The following is a 19,019-nucleotide window of genomic DNA, read 5'->3' as shown; positions in this document are numbered from 1 at the left end:
CAAAATATAAACAAATAAAACCCAGTGTCTGATACCAATAACTTATAAACACCAGACAGGTTTAGAGATGCTTAAAATTGCACGTTAAATAATACAGACCTTTTTTTTTTTGTCATGATTTAGGCTTACCGTTCTACAACTGGAGGTATGACCGACTCGCAATCGACCTGGGCGCTATCAGTATCACCTACAGTTCCGCTATTCTCGCTCGTGGAACTGTCTTCACCACTAAAACTCGACAGATCTGTGTCAAAAGTAACTGTTCTAGGTACGTTCAGAGTAGGTTCGAATTGATAGGGCGCGACTCGACACTGTTCAGAACACAAATTCAAAACAGACTCCGCCTCTGTTTCTCCGTATGCAATTGCCATGTTTATTTACATTCAACGCGCAGGCGTTGGCGGTTTCTTTGCCAACTATTACGTCACAGTACTTTTTTTAGCGGCAAAGGTAAAAACTAAAACGTTCGGATTCCCGCTCGTTAAAGGCTCTTTCTGCACCAAGTTCTACGTTTCATGTATTATCACATATTCTTTGTAAAAAATGTGAACATGCGAAATCAATCAGTATGACTAGTTCTTTAGACTGCAAACTTTTTTTTATTCTGTAAAATTCACCTTTAATATAGTACATCGGCAATTGCGTCAAGGATCAAAAGCCACTTCGCATTTTCGGAAAGGGAGAAAAATTATTTTGTATGACAAAGCACTTAAAAAGTGAAGTAAAATACGCCGCCCAACGTGGGGCTCGAACCCACGACCCTGAGATTAAGAGTCTCATGCTCTACCGACTGAGCTAGTCGGGCCGGTTTATGTATATATTGTAGTTTTGTTTCTTTTTCACATTTCTTTATGATCGTTTCTTTTTACTTCTCATTTTCGTTCAGGCTTTTCATTTATTTCTACATTAAGTATTTTTCAGTAAGTAGCAAGTAGAGTTATATATCACCCCGAAACAATTTCCTACAATTTCACGTAAACGTTATTCAATTCTATTCAGTCTTTCCTCAAGATTTTTGAATAAATGAAAGAAAAAGAAAAACTTTTTATTACACGAAATCTTACCAGCCATTGCTATTCGAAGAGCTAACAAACTTATACTCATTCATCCTTTCATTAACGTACCTGTCGTTAGATGTATCATAACATTTTAATCATAAATTTTTTCTCTTTGTAGGAATTTATCAATTACAGAAGGTGATTCTTTAGTGGTGATTAGACGTAAACTATATCAGGCTTGTATTTTCTCTGGAAGAATAATTACTTTCGAGAAAATTACACAACACAAACTTTATCAAATTCACCATACCAAAAACACGTTAGAGCAAGCACGTAAATATTTTCATCTCTTTCCATTTCAGAATTGATAACATTAAAATACGAGGTTCGATTATATGCATTCGAGAAATTTAAACGTGATTAAAAGGCAAAGAGGCTCCATAAGGACTTTCATCGTTCACTCTCGCTTATGTATTGTCACAAATTACGGGCAATAATAAAATCACATAGTAGATTTTCTACCAAAGTTCAAACTTTCCTCACAAAACACAGGTTGCGTGTTACATATGAAAGTGTTTCTCTAATTCATTCATTGTCATCCATGTATTGATGCGGTGAGAACACGCAGATTTAAATAGTGCGCATTCCATACATTACTTCATTAAACATGTTCTCAACATGAAAGTCATTAACAAACTTTTCGCGGACACTCATGTATTTATATCATTAGCGTATCAGCAGAAATCCTCCTATTTAAAATCAATAACGGTGATCACCGCTCAATTGAAACCACGTAGAGTTTCTTTTACAATAGAGGATAATTTTAAAGGGTTATTTTAAAGAAAATTAATACCTAAATCGTTTATCATACAATGCTGTTGTAGAAAACCCAGATAAAGTGGACAAGGGATGCGATAATTATAGCTGAAAGTTTGCAATGGTGATAAAAGCTTTCAAAGTGCTGATTTTGAATGACGAACGAAAGAACAACAGCAACAAATATTTGACAGGGCATGGATCCTTACGGTAAGAATCCTTAAATTCTTTAATGTTTCTTAATTTACCCATTCGTCTTTAGCAAGTTATATTGAAATAGGTAAAGGAGTGGATATAAAAATTTCTAAAGCTCCAATATTTTTCAAAATGATTTAACCACAGAGTAAAAGAGCGAAAAATAATACAATAATGCACGAATTCTCAAAACATTATAAAAGTAATTCAATACGACATGATTGTAACGAAGTTGTGCTATTATATTTATACCTGCGGCAAAGTATCATTCATTCCCAAGAATTTCCAGAAGGGAAGAAATTGGAGCACGTCACAATAACTTCCTGTGATTTATGATAATTCTCACTTAACCTAAACCCTTCACGATTATTGACTCTATAAAATACGTTCTTCCGTGACTTCTCTCTTAAAGGTGAATTTTCAACACATTTAATAATTGCCTTAGAAACCATACTTTTTTAGGTATAATTCCTGTGTTGTTGCCCTATTTTTAAATACTTTCGTTTTCGAGTAAAAACTGAAACAAAATACGCGGGTTCTCGAACCGAAGTTCCTCTCGGTCGTTCGGCTGTTTCCGTGACGTTTTACAACTATGACGTAATAGTTGCCAAACACGCTTCGTTGCGCGCCGGCCGACCATTTTGTTACTTTCAGTGCTGGTGTTCTATGTAAATCCATCGGTGCTTTTTTCAGGTAACATACTTTGTGAGCGAATTTTTTGTCTTGATATTGTTACTTTATGTTTGTTTTATGATAACATGATCTACTGCATTAATTATTGTTGTAAAAATCAAGGAAAAGGTTCTTTTCGTCTCCGTGCAAAGAGAAATAACCGGCTGTGTGGCCACAGTGGGCGCGGATGGTCAACAGGAAGAATTGTACTCCTTAACAGCATGCAACGCTTTGTCGAGATCACTTTGAACGCTCATGTTTTGTGTCGGATCCCACTGTTTTGGATTGCGTGGGTTTCATGCCAGGCAGGTTGAGACTGAAAAATACCATCGGCAGAAGACAGTATCGTCCTCAACATATTTCCTCGTGTAGAACTGAGGACTGATCTCAGCCTGCACGGTAGAGGTTACCATAGTCGGCAAAATATAAACAAATAAAACCCAGTGTCTGATACCAATAACTTATAAACACCAGACAGGTTTAGAGATGCTTAAAATTGCACGTTAAATAATACAGACCTTTTTTTTTTTGTCATGATTTAGGCTTACCGTTCTACAACTGGAGGTATGACCGACTCGCAATCGACCTGGGCGCTATCAGTATCACCTACAGTTCCGCTATTCTCGCTCGTGGAACTGTCTTCACCACTAAAACTCGACAGATCTGTGTCAAAAGTAACTGTTCTAGGTACGTTCAGAGTAGGTTCGAATTGATAGGGCGCGACTCGACACTGTTCAGAACACAAATTCAAAACAGACTCCGCCTCTGTTTCTCCGTATGCAATTGCCATGTTTATTTACATTCAACGCGCAGGCGTTGGCGGTTTCTTTGCCAACTATTACGTCACAGTACTTTTTTTAGCGGCAAAGGTAAAAACTAAAACGTTCGGATTCCCGCTCGTTAAAGGCTCTTTCTGCACCAAGTTCTACGTTTCATGTATTATCACATATTCTTTGTAAAAAATGTGAACATGCGAAATCAATCAGTATGACTAGTTCTTTAGACTGCAAACTTTTTTTTATTCTGTAAAATTCACCTTTAATATAGTACATCGGCAATTGCGTCAAGGATCAAAAGCCACTTCGCATTTTCGGAAAGGGAGAAAAATTATTTTGTATGACAAAGCACTTAAAAGTGAAGTAAAATACGCCGCCCAACGTGGGGCTCGAACCCACGACCCTGAGATTAAGAGTCTCATGCTCTACCGACTGAGCTAGTCGGGCCGGTTTATGTATATATTGTAGTTTTGTTTCTTTTTCACATTTCTTTATGATCGTTTCTTTTACTTCTCATTTTCGTTCAGGCTTTTCATTTATTTCTACATTAAGTATTTTTCAGTAAGTAGCAAGTAGAGTTATATATCACCCCGAAACAATTTCCTACAATTTCACGTAAACGTTATTCAATTCTATTCAGTCTTTCCTCAAGATTTTTGAATAAATGAAAGAAAAAGAAAAACTTTTTATTACACGAAATCTTACCAGCCATTGCTATTCGAAGAGCTAACAAACTTATACTCATTCATCCTTTCATTAACGTACCTGTCGTTAGATGTATCATAACATTTTAATCATAAATTTTTTTCTCTTTGTAGGAATTTATCAATTACAGAAGGTGATTCTTTAGTGGTGATTAGACGTAAACTATATCAGGCTTGTATTTTCTCTGGAAGAATAATTACTTTCGAGAAAATTACACAACACAAACTTTATCAAATTCACCATACCAAAAACACGTTAGAGCAAGCACGTAAATATTTTCATCTCTTTCCATTTCAGAATTGATAACATTAAAATACGAGGTTCGATTATATGCATTCGAGAAATTTAAACGTGATTAAAAGGCAAAGAGGCTCCATAAGGACTTTCATCGTTCACTCTCGCTTATGTATTGTCACAAATTACGGGCAATAATAAAATCACATAGTAGATTTTCTACCAAAGTTCAAACTTTCCTCACAAAACACAGGTTGCGTGTTACATATGAAAGTGTTTCTCTAATTCATTCATTGTCATCCATGTATTGATGCGGTGAGAACACGCAGATTTAAATAGTGCGCATTCCATACATTACTTCATTAAACATGTTCTCAACATGAAAGTCATTAACAAACTTTTCGCGGACACTCATGTATTTATATCATTAGCGTATCAGCAGAAATCCTCCTATTTAAAATCAATAACGGTGATCACCGCTCAATTGAAACCACGTAGAGTTTCTTTTACAATAGAGGATAATTTTAAAGGGTTATTTTAAAGAAAATTAATACCTAAATCGTTTATCATACAATGCTGTTGTAGAAAACCCAGATAAAGTGGACAAGGGATGCGATAATTATAGCTGAAAGTTTGCAATGGTGATAAAAGCTTTCAAAGTGCTGATTTTGAATGACGAACGAAAGAACAACAGCAACAAATATTTGACAGGGGCATGGATCCTTACGGTAAGAATCCTTAAATTCTTTAATGTTTCTTAATTTACCCATTCGTCTTTAGCAAGTTATATTGAAATAGGTAAAGGAGTGGATATAAAAATTTCTAAAGCTCCAATATTTTTCAAAATGATTTAACCACAGAGTAAAAGAGCGAAAAATAATACAATAATGCACGAATTCTCAAAACATTATAAAAGTAATTCAATACGACATGATTGTAACGAAGTTGTGCTATTATATTTATACCTGCGGCAAAGTATCATTCATTCCCAAGAATTTCCAGAAGGGAAGAAATTGGAGCACGTCACAATAACTTCCTGTGATTTATGATAATTCTCACTTAACCTAAACCCTTCACGATTATTGACTCTATAAAATACGTTCTTCCGTGACTTCTCTCTTAAAGGTGAATTTTCAACACATTTAATAATTGCCTTAGAAACCATACTTTTTTAGGTATAATTCCTGTGTTGTTGCCCTATTTTTAAATACTTTCGTTTTCGAGTAAAAACTGAAACAAAATACGCGGGTTCTCGAACCGAAGTTCCTCTCGGTCGTTCGGCTGTTTCCGTGACGTTTTACAACTATGACGTAATAGTTGCCAAACACGCTTCGTTGCGCGCCGGCCGACCATTTTGTTACTTTCAGTGCTGGTGTTCTATGTAAATCCATCGGTGCTTTTTTCAGGTAACATACTTTGTGAGCGAATTTTTTGTCTTGATATTGTTACTTTATGTTTGTTTTATGATAACATGATCTACTGCATTAATTATTGTTGTAAAAATCAAGGAAAAGGTTCTTTTCGTCTCCGTGCAAAGAGAAATAACCGGCTGTGTGGCCACAGTGGGCGCGGATGGTCAACAGGAAGAATTGTACTCCTTAACAGCATGCAACGCTTTGTCGAGATCACTTTGAACGCTCATGTTTTGTGTCGGATCCCACTGTTTTGGATTGCGTGGGTTTCATGCCAGGCAGGTTGAGACTGAAAAATACCATCGGCAGAAGACAGTATCGTCCTCAACATATTTCCTCGTGTAGAACTGAGGACTGATCTCAGCCTGCACGGTAGAGGTTACCATAGTCGGCAAAATATAAACAAATAAAACCCAGTGTCTGATACCAATAACTTATAAACACCAGACAGGTTTAGAGATGCTTAAAATTGCACGTTAAATAATACAGACCTTTTTTTTTTTGTCATGATTTAGGCTTACCGTTCTACAACTGGAGGTATGACCGACTCGCAATCGACCTGGGCGCTATCAGTATCACCTACAGTTCCGCTATTCTCGCTCGTGGAACTGTCTTCACCACTAAAACTCGACAGATCTGTGTCAAAAGTAACTGTTCTAGGTACGTTCAGAGTAGGTTCGAATTGATAGGGCGCGACTCGACACTGTTCAGAACACAAATTCAAAACAGACTCCGCCTCTGTTTCTCCGTATGCAATTGCCATGTTTATTTACATTCAACGCGCAGGCGTTGGCGGTTTCTTTGCCAACTATTACGTCACAGTACTTTTTTTAGCGGCAAAGGTAAAAACTAAAACGTTCGGATTCCCGCTCGTTAAAGGCTCTTTCTGCACCAAGTTCTACGTTTCATGTATTATCACATATTCTTTGTAAAAAATGTGAACATGCGAAATCAATCAGTATGACTAGTTCTTTAGACTGCAAACTTTTTTTTATTCTGTAAAATTCACCTTTAATATAGTACATCGGCAATTGCGTCAAGGATCAAAAGCCACTTCGCATTTTCGGAAAGGGAGAAAAATTATTTTGTATGACAAAGCACTTAAAAGTGAAGTAAAATACGCCGCCCAACGTGGGGCTCGAACCCACGACCCTGAGATTAAGAGTCTCATGCTCTACCGACTGAGCTAGTCGGGCCGGTTTATGTATATATTGTAGTTTTGTTTCTTTTTTCACATTTCTTTATGATCGTTTCTTTTACTTCTCATTTTCGTTCAGGCTTTTCATTTATTTCTACATTAAGTATTTTTCAGTAAGTAGCAAGTAGAGTTATATATCACCCCGAAACAATTTCCTACAATTTCACGTAAACGTTATTCAATTCTATTCAGTCTTTCCTCAAGATTTTTGAATAAATGAAAGAAAAAGAAAAACTTTTTATTACACGAAATCTTACCAGCCATTGCTATTCGAAGAGCTAACAAACTTATACTCATTCATCCTTTCATTAACGTACCTGTCGTTAGATGTATCATAACATTTTAATCATAAATTTTTTTCTCTTTGTAGGAATTTATCAATTACAGAAGGTGATTCTTTAGTGGTGATTAGACGTAAACTATATCAGGCTTGTATTTTCTCTGGAAGAATAATTACTTTCGAGAAAATTACACAACACAAACTTTATCAAATTCACCATACCAAAAACACGTTAGAGCAAGCACGTAAATATTTTCATCTCTTTCCATTTCAGAATTGATAACATTAAAATACGAGGTTCGATTATATGCATTCGAGAAATTTAAACGTGATTAAAAGGCAAAGAGGCTCCATAAGGACTTTCATCGTTCACTCTCGCTTATGTATTGTCACAAATTACGGGCAATAATAAAATCACATAGTAGATTTTCTACCAAAGTTCAAACTTTCCTCACAAAACACAGGTTGCGTGTTACATATGAAAGTGTTTCTCTAATTCATTCATTGTCATCCATGTATTGATGCGGTGAGAACACGCAGATTTAAATAGTGCGCATTCCATACATTACTTCATTAAACATGTTCTCAACATGAAAGTCATTAACAAACTTTTCGCGGACACTCATGTATTTATATCATTAGCGTATCAGCAGAAATCCTCCTATTTAAAATCAATAACGGTGATCACCGCTCAATTGAAACCACGTAGAGTTTCTTTTACAATAGAGGATAATTTTAAAGGGTTATTTTAAAGAAAATTAATACCTAAATCGTTTATCATACAATGCTGTTGTAGAAAACCCAGATAAAGTGGACAAGGGATGCGATAATTATAGCTGAAAGTTTGCAATGGTGATAAAAGCTTTCAAAGTGCTGATTTTGAATGACGAACGAAAGAACAACAGCAACAAATATTTGACAGGGCATGGATCCTTACGGTAAGAATCCTTAAATTCTTTAATGTTTCTTAATTTACCCATTCGTCTTTAGCAAGTTATATTGAAATAGGTAAAGGAGTGGATATAAAAATTTCTAAAGCTCCAATATTTTTCAAAATGATTTAACCACAGAGTAAAAGAGCGAAAAATAATACAATAATGCACGAATTCTCAAAACATTATAAAAGTAATTCAATACGACATGATTGTAACGAAGTTGTGCTATTATATTTATACCTGCGGCAAAGTATCATTCATTCCCAAGAATTTCCAGAAGGGAAGAAATTGGAGCACGTCACAATAACTTCCTGTGATTTATGATAATTCTCACTTAACCTAAACCCTTCACGATTATTGACTCTATAAAATACGTTCTTCCGTGACTTCTCTCTTAAAGGTGAATTTTCAACACATTTAATAATTGCCTTAGAAACCATACTTTTTTAGGTATAATTCCTGTGTTGTTGCCCTATTTTTAAATACTTTCGTTTTCGAGTAAAAACTGAAACAAAATACGCGGGTTCTCGAACCGAAGTTCCTCTCGGTCGTTCGGCTGTTTCCGTGACGTTTTACAACTATGACGTAATAGTTGCCAAACACGCTTCGTTGCGCGCCGGCCGACCATTTTGTTACTTTCAGTGCTGGTGTTCTATGTAAATCCATCGGTGCTTTTTTCAGGTAACATACTTTGTGAGCGAATTTTTTGTCTTGATATTGTTACTTTATGTTTGTTTTATGATAACATGATCTACTGCATTAATTATTGTTGTAAAAATCAAGGAAAAGGTTCTTTTCGTCTCCGTGCAAAGAGAAATAACCGGCTGTGTGGCCACAGTGGGCGCGGATGGTCAACAGGAAGAATTGTACTCCTTAACAGCATGCAACGCTTTGTCGAGATCACTTTGAACGCTCATGTTTTGTGTCGGATCCCACTGTTTTGGATTGCGTGGGTTTCATGCCAGGCAGGTTGAGACTGAAAAATACCATCGGCAGAAGACAGTATCGTCCTCAACATATTTCCTCGTGTAGAACTGAGGACTGATCTCAGCCTGCACGGTAGAGGTTACCATAGTCGGCAAAATATAAACAAATAAAACCCAGTGTCTGATACCAATAACTTATAAACACCAGACAGGTTTAGAGATGCTTAAAATTGCACGTTAAATAATACAGACCTTTTTTTTTTTGTCATGATTTAGGCTTACCGTTCTACAACTGTAGGTATGACCGACTCGCAATCGACCTGGGCGCTATCAGTATCACCTACAGTTCCGCTATTCTCGCTCGTGGAACTGTCTTCACCACTAAAACTCGACAGATCTGTGTCAAAAGTAACTGTTCTAGGTACGTTCAGAGTAGGTTCGAATTGATAGGGCGCGACTCGACACTGTTCAGAACACAAATTCAAAACAGACTCCGCCTCTGTTTCTCCGTATGCAATTGCCATGTTTATTTACATTCAACGCGCAGGCGTTGGCGGTTTCTTTGCCAACTATTACGTCACAGTACTTTTTTTAGCGGCAAAGGTAAAAACTAAAACGTTCGGATTCCCGCTCGTTAAAGGCTCTTTCTGCACCAAGTTCTACGTTTCATGTATTATCACATATTCTTTGTAAAAAATGTGAACATGCGAAATCAATCAGTATGACTAGTTCTTTAGACTGCAAACTTTTTTTTATTCTGTAAAATTCACCTTTAATATAGTACATCGGCAATTGCGTCAAGGATCAAAAGCCACTTCGCATTTTCGGAAAGGGAGAAAAATTATTTTGTATGACAAAGCACTTAAAAGTGAAGTAAAATACGCCGCCCAACGTGGGGCTCGAACCCACGACCCTGAGATTAAGAGTCTCATGCTCTACCGACTGAGCTAGTCGGGCCGGTTTATGTATATATTGTAGTTTTGTTTCTTTTTCACATTTCTTTATGATCGTTTCTTTTACTTCTCATTTTCGTTCAGGCTTTTCATTTATTTCTACATTAAGTATTTTTCAGTAAGTAGCAAGTAGAGTTATATATCACCCCGAAACAATTTCCTACAATTTCACGTAAACGTTATTCAATTCTATTCAGTCTTTCCTCAAGATTTTTGAATAAATGAAAGAAAAAGAAAAACTTTTTATTACACGAAATCTTACCAGCCATTGCTATTCGAAGAGCTAACAAACTTATACTCATTCATCCTTTCATTAACGTACCTGTCGTTAGATGTATCATAACATTTTAATCATAAATTTTTTTCTCTTTGTAGGAATTTATCAATTACAGAAGGTGATTCTTTAGTGGTGATTAGACGTAAACTATATCAGGCTTGTATTTTCTCTGGAAGAATAATTACTTTCGAGAAAATTACACAACACAAACTTTATCAAATTCACCATACCAAAAACACGTTAGAGCAAGCACGTAAATATTTTCATCTCTTTCCATTTCAGAATTGATAACATTAAAATACGAGGTTCGATTATATGCATTCGAGAAATTTAAACGTGATTAAAAGGCAAAGAGGCTCCATAAGGACTTTCATCGTTCACTCTCGCTTATGTATTGTCACAAATTACGGGCAATAATAAAATCACATAGTAGATTTTCTACCAAAGTTCAAACTTTCCTCACAAAACACAGGTTGCGTGTTACATATGAAAGTGTTTCTCTAATTCATTCATTGTCATCCATGTATTGATGCGGTGAGAACACGCAGATTTAAATAGTGCGCATTCCATACATTACTTCATTAAACATGTTCTCAACATGAAAGTCATTAACAAACTTTTCGCGGACACTCATGTATTTATATCATTAGCGTATCAGCAGAAATCCTCCTATTTAAAATCAATAACGGTGATCACCGCTCAATTGAAACCACGTAGAGTTTCTTTTACAATAGAGGATAATTTTAAAGGGTTATTTTAAAGAAAATTAATACCTAAATCGTTTATCATACAATGCTGTTGTAGAAAACCCAGATAAAGTGGACAAGGGATGCGATAATTATAGCTGAAAGTTTGCAATGGTGATAAAAGCTTTCAAAGTGCTGATTTTGAATGACGAACGAAAGAACAACAGCAACAAATATTTGACAGGGGCATGGATCCTTACGGTAAGAATCCTTAAATTCTTTAATGTTTCTTAATTTACCCATTCGTCTTTAGCAAGTTATATTGAAATAGGTAAAGGAGTGGATATAAAAATTTCTAAAGCTCCAATATTTTTCAAAATGATTTAACCACAGAGTAAAAGAGCGAAAAATAATACAATAATGCACGAATTCTCAAAACATTATAAAAGTAATTCAATACGACATGATTGTAACGAAGTTGTGCTATTATATTTATACCTGCGGCAAAGTATCATTCATTCCCAAGAATTTCCAGAAGGGAAGAAATTGGAGCACGTCACAATAACTTCCTGTGATTTATGATAATTCTCACTTAACCTAAACCCTTCACGATTATTGACTCTATAAAATACGTTCTTCCGTGACTTCTCTCTTAAAGGTGAATTTTCAACACATTTAATAATTGCCTTAGAAACCATACTTTTTTAGGTATAATTCCTGTGTTGTTGCCCTATTTTTAAATACTTTCGTTTTCGAGTAAAAACTGAAACAAAATACGCGGGTTCTCGAACCGAAGTTCCTCTCGGTCGTTCGGCTGTTTCCGTGACGTTTTACAACTATGACGTAATAGTTGCCAAACACGCTTCGTTGCGCGCCGGCCGACCATTTTGTTACTTTCAGTGCTGGTGTTCTATGTAAATCCATCGGTGCTTTTTTCAGGTAACATACTTTGTGAGCGAATTTTTTGTCTTGATATTGTTACTTTATGTTTGTTTTATGATAACATGATCTACTGCATTAATTATTGTTGTAAAAATCAAGGAAAAGGTTCTTTTCGTCTCCGTGCAAAGAGAAATAACCGGCTGTGTGGCCACAGTGGGCGCGGATGGTCAACAGGAAGAATTGTACTCCTTAACAGCATGCAACGCTTTGTCGAGATCACTTTGAACGCTCATGTTTTGTGTCGGATCCCACTGTTTTGGATTGCGTGGGTTTCATGCCAGGCAGGTTGAGACTGAAAAATACCATCGGCAGAAGACAGTATCGTCCTCAACATATTTCCTCGTGTAGAACTGAGGACTGATCTCAGCCTGCACGGTAGAGGTTACCATAGTCGGCAAAATATAAACAAATAAAACCCAGTGTCTGATACCAATAACTTATAAACACCAGACAGGTTTAGAGATGCTTAAAATTGCACGTTAAATAATACAGACCTTTTTTTTTTTGTCATGATTTAGGCTTACCGTTCTACAACTGGAGGTATGACCGACTCGCAATCGACCTGGGCGCTATCAGTATCACCTACAGTTCCGCTATTCTCGCTCGTGGAACTGTCTTCACCACTAAAACTCGACAGATCTGTGTCAAAAGTAACTGTTCTAGGTACGTTCAGAGTAGGTTCGAATTGATAGGGCGCGACTCGACACTGTTCAGAACACAAATTCAAAACAGACTCCGCCTCTGTTTCTCCGTATGCAATTGCCATGTTTATTTACATTCAACGCGCAGGCGTTGGCGGTTTCTTTGCCAACTATTACGTCACAGTACTTTTTTTAGCGGCAAGGTAAAACTAAAACGTTCGGATTCCCGCTCGTTAAAGGCTCTTTCTGCACCAAGTTCTACGTTTCATGTATTATCACATATTCTTTGTAAAAAATGTGAACATGCGAAATCAATCAGTATGACTAGTTCTTTAGACTGCAAACTTTTTTTTATTCTGTAAAATTCACCTTTAATATAGTACATCGGCAATTGCGTCAAGGATCAAAAGCCACTTCGCATTTTCGGAAAGGGAGAAAAATTATTTTGTATGACAAAGCACTTAAAAGTGAAGTAAAATACGCCGCCCAACGTGGGGCTCGAACCCACGACCCTGAGATTAAGAGTCTCATGCTCTACCGACTGAGCTAGTCGGGCCGGTTTATGTATATATTGTAGTTTTGTTTCTTTTTCACATTTCTTTATGATCGTTTCTTTTACTTCTCATTTTCGTTCAGGCTTTTCATTTATTTCTACATTAAGTATTTTTCAGTAAGTAGCAAGTAGAGTTATATATCACCCCGAAACAATTTCCTACAATTTCACGTAAACGTTATTCAATTCTATTCAGTCTTTCCTCAAGATTTTTGAATAAATGAAAGAAAAAGAAAAACTTTTTATTACACGAAATCTTACCAGCCATTGCTATTCGAAGAGCTAACAAACTTATACTCATTCATCCTTTCATTAACGTACCTGTCGTTAGATGTATCATAACATTTTAATCATAAATTTTTTTCTCTTTGTAGGAATTTATCAATTACAGAAGGTGATTCTTTAGTGGTGATTAGACGTAAACTATATCAGGCTTGTATTTTCTCTGGAAGAATAATTACTTTCGAGAAAATTACACAACACAAACTTTATCAAATTCACCATACCAAAAACACGTTAGAGCAAGCACGTAAATATTTTCATCTCTTTCCATTTCAGAATTGATAACATTAAAATACGAGGTTCGATTATATGCATTCGAGAAATTTAAACGTGATTAAAAGGCAAAGAGGCTCCATAAGGACTTTCATCGTTCACTCTCGCTTATGTATTGTCACAAATTACGGGCAATAATAAAATCACATAGTAGATTTTCTACCAAAGTTCAAACTTTCCTCACAAAACACAGGTTGCGTGTTACATATGAAAGTGTTTCTCTAATTCATTCATTGTCATCCATGTATTGATGCGGTGAGAACACGCAGATTTAAATAGTGCGCATTCCATACATTACTTCATTAAACATGTTCTCAACATGAAAGTCATTAACAAACTTTTCGCGGACACTCATGTATTTATATCATTAGCGTATCAGCAGAAATCCTCCTATTTAAAATCAATAACGGTGATCACCGCTCAATTGAAACCACGTAGAGTTTCTTTTACAATAGAGGATAATTTTAAAGGGTTATTTTAAAGAAAATTAATACCTAAATCGTTTATCATACAATGCTGTTGTAGAAAACCCAGATAAAGTGGACAAGGGATGCGATAATTATAGCTGAAAGTTTGCAATGGTGATAAAAGCTTTCAAAGTGCTGATTTTGAATGACGAACGAAAGAACAACAGCAACAAATATTTGACAGGGCATGGATCCTTACGGTAAGAATCCTTAAATTCTTTAATGTTTCTTAATTTACCCATTCGTCTTTAGCAAGTTATATTGAAATAGGTAAAGGAGTGGATATAAAAATTTCTAAAGCTCCAATATTTTTCAAAATGATTTAACCACAGAGTAAAAGAGCGAAAAATAATACAATAATGCACGAATTCTCAAAACATTATAAAAGTAATTCAATACGACATGATTGTAACGAAGTTGTGCTATTATATTTATACCTGCGGCAAAGTATCATTCATTCCCAAGAATTTCCAGAAGGGAAGAAATTGGAGCACGTCACAATAACTTCCTGTGATTTATGATAATTCTCACTTAACCTAAACCCTTCACGATTATTGACTCTATAAAATACGTTCTTCCGTGACTTCTCTCTTAAAGGTGAATTTTCAACACATTTAATAATTGCCTTAGAAACCATACTTTTTTAGGTATAATTCCTGTGTTGTTGCCCTATTTTTAAATACTTTCGTTTTCGAGTAAAAACTGAAACAAAATACGCGGGTTCTCGAACCGAAGTTCCTCTCGGTCGTTCGGCTGTTTCCGTGACGTTTTACAACTATGACGTAATAGTTGCCAAACACGCTTCGTTGCGCGCCGGCCGACCATTTTGTTACTTTCAGTGCTGGTGTTCTATGTAAATCCATCGGTGCTTTTTTCAGGTAACATACTTTGTGAGCGAATTTTTTGTCTTGATATTGTTACTTTATGTTTGTTTTATGATAACATGATCTACTGCATTAATTATTGTTGTAAAAATCAAGGAAAAGGTTCTTTTCGTCTCCGTGCAAAGAGAAATAACCGGCTGTGTGGCCACAGTGGGCGCGGATGGTCAACAGGAAGAATTGTACTCCTTAACAGCATGCAACGCTTTGTCGAGATCACTTTGAACGCTCATGTTTTGTGTCGGATCCCACTGTTTTGGATTGCGTGGGTTTCATGCCAGGCAGGTTGAGACTGAAAAATACCATCGGCAGAAGACAGTATCGTCCTCAACATATTTCCTCGTGTAGAACTGAGGACTGATCTCAGCCTGCACGGTAGAGGTTACCATAGTCGGCAAAATATAAACAAATAAAACCCAGTGTCTGATACCAATAACTTATAAACACCAGACAGGTTTAGAGATGCTTAAAATTGCACGTTAAATAATACAGACCTTTTTTTTTTTGTCATGATTTAGGCTTACCGTTCTACAACTGTAGGTATGACCGACTCGCAATCGACCTGGGCGCTATCAGTATCACCTACAGTTCCGCTATTCTCGCTCGTGGAACTGTCTTCACCACTAAAACTCGACAGATCTGTGTCAAAAGTAACTGTTCTAGGTACGTTCAGAGTAGGTTCGAATTGATAGGGCGCGACTCGACACTGTTCAGAACACAAATTCAAAACAGACTCCGCCTCTGTTTCTCCGTATGCAATTGCCATGTTTATTTACATTCAACGCGCAGGCGTTGGCGGTTTCTTTGCCAACTATTACGTCACAGTACTTTTTTTAGCGGCAAAGGTAAAAACTAAAACGTTCGGATTCCCGCTCGTTAAAGGCTCTTTCTGCACCAAGTTCTACGTTTCATGTATTATCACATATTCTTTGTAAAAAATGTGAACATGCGAAATCAATCAGTATGACTAGTTCTTTAGACTGCAAACTTTTTTTTATTCTGTAAAATTCACCTTTAATATAGTACATCGGCAATTGCGTCAAGGATCAAAAGCCACTTCGCATTTTCGGAAAGGGAGAAAAATTATTTTGTATGACAAAGCACTTAAAAGTGAAGTAAAATACGCCGCCCAACGTGGGGCTCGAACCCACGACCCTGAGATTAAGAGTCTCATGCTCTACCGACTGAGCTAGTCGGGCCGGTTTATGTATATATTGTAGTTTTGTTTCTTTTTCACATTTCTTTATGATCGTTTCTTTTACTTCTCATTTTCGTTCAGGCTTTTCATTTATTTCTACATTAAGTATTTTTCAGTAAGTAGCAAGTAGAGTTATATATCACCCCGAAACAATTTCCTACAATTTCACGTAAACGTTATTCAATTCTATTCAGTCTTTCCTCAAGATTTTTGAATAAATGAAAGAAAAAGAAAAACTTTTTATTACACGAAATCTTACCAGCCATTGCTATTCGAAGAGCTAACAAACTTATACTCATTCATCCTTTCATTAACGTACCTGTCGTTAGATGTATCATAACATTTTAATCATAAATTTTTTTCTCTTTGTAGGAATTTATCAATTACAGAAGGTGATTCTTTAGTGGTGATTAGACGTAAACTATATCAGGCTTGTATTTTCTCTGGAAGAATAATTACTTTCGAGAAAATTACACAACACAAACTTTATCAAATTCACCATACCAAAAACACGTTAGAGCAAGCACGTAAATATTTTCATCTCTTTCCATTTCAGAATTGATAACATTAAAATACGAGGTTCGATTATATGCATTCGAGAAATTTAAACGTGATTAAAAGGCAAAGAGGCTCCATAAGGACTTTCATCGTTCACTCTCGCTTATGTATTGTCACAAATTACGGGCAATAATAAAATCACATAGTAGATTTTCTACCAAAGTTCAAACTTTCCTCACAAAACACAGGTTGCGTGTTACATATGAAAGTGTTTCTCTAATTCATTCATTGTCATCCATGTATTGATGCGGTGAGAACACGCAGATTTAAATAGTGCGCATTCCATACATTACTTCATTAAACATGTTCTCAACATGAAAGTCATTAACAAACTTTTCGCGGACACTCATGTATTTATATCATTAGCGTATCAGCAGAAATCCTCCTATTTAAAATCAATAACGGTGATCACCGCTCAATTGAAACCACGTAGAGTTTCTTTTACAATAGAGGATAATTTTTAAAGGGTTATTTTAAAGAAAATTAATACCTAAATCGTTTATCATACAATGCTGTTGTAGAAAACCCAGATAAAGTGGACAAGGGATGCGATAATTATAGCTGAAAGTTTGCAATGGTGATAAAAGCTTTCAAAGTGCTGATTTTGAATGACGAACGAAAGAACAACAGCAACAAATATTTGACAGGGCATGGATCCTTACGGTAAGAATCCTTAAATTCTTTAATGTTTCTTAATTTACCCATTCGTCTTTAGCAAGTTATATTGAAATAGGTAAAGGAGTGGATATAAAAATTTCTAAAGCTCCAATATTTTTCAAAATGATTTAACCACAGAGTAAAAGAGCGAAAAATAATACAATAATGCACGAATTCTCAAAACATTATAAAAGTAATTCAATACGACATGATTGTAACGAAGTTGTGCTATTATATTTATACCTGCGGCAAAGTATCATTCATTCCCAAGAATTTCCAGAAGGGAAGAAATTGGAGCACGTCACAATAACTTCCTGTGATTTATGATAATTCTCACTTAACCTAAACCCTTCACGATTATTGACTCTATAAAATACGTTCTTCCGTGACTCTCTCTTAAAGGTGAATTTTCAACACATTTAATAATTGCCTTAGAAACCATACTTTTTTAGGTATAATTCCTGTGTTGTTGCCCTATTTTTAAATACTTTCGTTTTCGAGTAAAAACTGAAACAAAATACGCGGGTTCTCGAACCGAAGTTCCTCTCGGTCGTTCGGCTGTTTCCGTGACGTTTTACAACTATGACGTAATAGTTGCCAAACACGCTTCGTTGCGCGCCGGCCGACCATTTTGTTACTTTCAGTGCTGGTGTTCTATGTAAATCCATCGGTGCTTTTTTCAGGTAACATACTTTGTGAGCGAATTTTTTGTCTTGATATTGTTACTTTATGTTTGTTTTATGATAACATGATCTACTGCATTAATTATTGTTGTAAAAATCAAGGAAAAGGTTCTTTTCGTCTCCGTGCAAAGAGAAATAACCGGCTGTGTGGCCACAGTGGGCGCGGATGGTCAACAGGAAGAATTGTACTCCTTAACAGCATGCAACGCTTTGTCGAGATCACTTTGAACGCTCATGTTTTGTGTCGGATCCCACTGTTTTGGATTGCGTGGGTTTCATGCCAGGCAGGTTGAGACTGAAAAATACCATCGGCAGAAGACAGTATCGTCCTCAACATATTTCCTCGTGTAGAACTGAGGACTGATCTCAGCCTGCACGGTAGAGGTTACCATAGTCGGCAAAATATAAACAAATAAAACCCAGTGTCTGATACCAATAACTTATAAACACCAGACAGGTTTAGAGATGCTTAAAATTGCACGTTAAATAATACAGACCTTTTTTTTTTTGTCATGATTTAGGCTTACCGTTCTACAACTGTAGGTATGACCGACTCGCAATCGACCTGGGCGCTATCAGTATCACCTACAGTTCCGCTATTCTCGCTCGTGGAACTGTCTTCACCACTAAAACTCGACAGATCTGTGTCAAAAGTAACTGTTCTAGGTACGTTCAGAGTAGGTTCGAATTGATAGGGCGCGACTCGACACTGTTCAGAACACAAATTCAAAACAGACTCCGCCTCTGTTTCTCCGTATGCAATTGCCATGTTTATTTACATTCAACGCGCAGGCGTTGGCGGTTTCTTTGCCAACTATTAC

General features: G+C 36.3%; 6 non-coding genes across 6 annotated transcripts; all 6 read right to left on the bottom strand.

The window, feature by feature from the left end:
* Window positions 1–732: 732 nt before the first annotated feature.
* TRNAK-CUU (transfer RNA lysine (anticodon CUU)) lies at window positions 733–805 on the bottom strand. Its single transcript has one exon. It is a non-coding gene; the product is annotated as a tRNA-Lys (tRNA).
* Window positions 806–3,831: 3,026 nt separating this feature from the next.
* TRNAK-CUU (transfer RNA lysine (anticodon CUU)) lies at window positions 3,832–3,904 on the bottom strand. Its single transcript has one exon. It is a non-coding gene; the product is annotated as a tRNA-Lys (tRNA).
* Window positions 3,905–6,931: 3,027 nt separating this feature from the next.
* Window positions 6,932–7,004, bottom strand: TRNAK-CUU (transfer RNA lysine (anticodon CUU)). The gene has a single exon. It is a non-coding gene; the product is annotated as a tRNA-Lys (tRNA).
* A 3,027-nt stretch (window positions 7,005–10,031) lies between these two features.
* TRNAK-CUU (transfer RNA lysine (anticodon CUU)) lies at window positions 10,032–10,104 on the bottom strand. The gene has a single exon. It is a non-coding gene; the product is annotated as a tRNA-Lys (tRNA).
* A 3,025-nt stretch (window positions 10,105–13,129) lies between these two features.
* On the bottom strand, window positions 13,130–13,202 carry TRNAK-CUU (transfer RNA lysine (anticodon CUU)). The gene has a single exon. It is a non-coding gene; the product is annotated as a tRNA-Lys (tRNA).
* Window positions 13,203–16,228: 3,026 nt separating this feature from the next.
* On the bottom strand, window positions 16,229–16,301 carry TRNAK-CUU (transfer RNA lysine (anticodon CUU)). The gene has a single exon. It is a non-coding gene; the product is annotated as a tRNA-Lys (tRNA).
* Between the last annotated feature and the right edge of the window lie 2,718 nt (window positions 16,302–19,019).

The sequence above is a fragment of the Tachypleus tridentatus genome, chromosome 8, assembly GCF_004210375.1.
Source record: "Tachypleus tridentatus isolate NWPU-2018 chromosome 8, ASM421037v1, whole genome shotgun sequence".
Lineage (NCBI taxonomy): Eukaryota > Metazoa > Arthropoda > Merostomata > Xiphosura > Limulidae > Tachypleus > Tachypleus tridentatus.
This window is presented reverse-complemented; position numbering and strand designations above follow the sequence as displayed.